Source organism: Octopus bimaculoides, chromosome 1 (assembly GCF_001194135.2).
Source record: "Octopus bimaculoides isolate UCB-OBI-ISO-001 chromosome 1, ASM119413v2, whole genome shotgun sequence".
Classification (NCBI taxonomy): Eukaryota; Metazoa; Mollusca; class Cephalopoda; order Octopoda; family Octopodidae; genus Octopus; species Octopus bimaculoides.
Genome location: NC_068981.1, coordinates 121935336 through 121937055, shown reverse-complemented (window position 1 = coordinate 121937055; position 1720 = coordinate 121935336). Strand labels below are relative to the sequence as shown.

At 35.9% G+C, this 1720-nt stretch overlaps 1 non-coding gene across 1 annotated transcript; it reads left to right on the top strand.

Moving 5' to 3' along the window:
- Positions 1 to 124: 124 nt before the first annotated feature.
- On the top strand, positions 125 to 243 carry LOC128250163 (5S ribosomal RNA). The gene has a single exon (XR_008266274.1). It is a non-coding gene; the product is annotated as a 5S ribosomal RNA (ribosomal RNA).
- Positions 244 to 1720: the final 1477 nt, after the last annotated feature.

Here is a 1720-nt window from a genome sequence, read left to right as displayed (position 1 = left end):
TATATATATATATATATATATATATATATATATATATATATATATGTATGTATATATATATACATAAATATATATATATACATATATATATATATATGTATATAAATATACATATTTATATATGGCTTACGGCCATATCACGCTGAAAGCACCGGTTCTCGTCCGATCACTGAAGTTAAGCAACGTCGAGCCTACTTAGTACTTAGATGGGTGACCGCTTGAGAAACCTAGGTGTTGTAAGCATCGCATACTAGGCGCAGGAGTGGCCGTGTGGTAAGTAGCTTGCTTACCAACCACATGGTTCCGGGTTCAGTCCCACTGCGTGGCACCTTGGGCAAATGTCTTCTACTATAGCATCGGGCCGCCCAAACCTTGTGAGTGGATTTGGTAGACGGAAACTGAAAGAAGCCCGTCGTATATATGTATATATATATATATGCGTATGTGTGTGTTTCTGTGTCTGTATTTGTCCCTCCAACGTCGCTTGACAACCGATGCTAGTGTGTTTTCGTCCCCATAACTTAGCGGTTCGGCAAAAGAGACCAATAGAATAAGTACTAGGCTTCCAAAGAATAAGTCCTGGGGTCGATTTGCTCGACTAAAGGCGGTGCTCCAGCATGGCCGCAGTCAAATGACTGAAACAAGTGAAAGAGTATATATATATATATATATATTACATGAAAACCGATTTACAAAATGTGTTCATTGATTCTATCTCATAGATGCCTGTTTAATCAGTTTAAACTAATTCTGAATTTGTTTTTGAAGACGTCAATATTACTCTATACATTTATTCGTATTGGAAACATTAGTGACTGATACGCATGCATCTTTTCATTGATGCTACAGGTTTATTTTGATCAATTTGTCCGTCCTCACTGTAAAAAGCACCTCAAACTCATCTGCCAGTAATAGTTACTTATTTCGTTCGTTGTCTTTGAGTAAATCTTTCATCTCTTTATCTACTTTTACAGAACCTGCATACTTACATATGTAGTCTAAGATAAGATGATGTGATGTATCTTCAGTAATGCTTTGTGTAACTAGTGTTGCAGACGAGATGCTCTAATAGGGATGATTACTTTTATAACAAAACTCACGGCATGCCTAAATATATGCATTATACAATTGCCAACCTCCTTGAGAGTTAGCCCAATAAAATGCTATAATGTTTGGAATGGATTCGTGTACTATGCGAAAAGAAATAATGTATCAAAGATTGCTAGTGTCCCTTTAAAGGAAATTGCAGAATGCATATGCAGAGGCATATAGTTTGAATGTGCTATGACTATACTCATCTGGTGCTTACTGCATCATGGGCAATATTTTCAATGTCTCTTCTTGTGTAGAGAAACAACTAAATATGCTTACAACGTCTATCAACTGTGCTGTTTGATATATATATATGCTGAATCATCAAATTATAGTTAGAAGTAGTCACGTGTTATCAAGTCGTTCTTCAGCTAAATGTGCATGTCTGTTGAAATTACAAGTATTCTTCGTGTAAAAGTGTTGTCTGATAACTGTAAGTCTTGCTGACATAATCTCACAGGTGGTAGAATATCCATTAAATAACATATCTTCGCCATTCAAGAATGCTTCTTTTAACAACACGCATCTTCCGATATCTTGCTTTCTTTCTTGCGTGCAAGTGAGAAATGTGAAAGAATCAATCTTGGCATTTTTAGATTATCTTATGTTCACAACTACAATTCGAGTG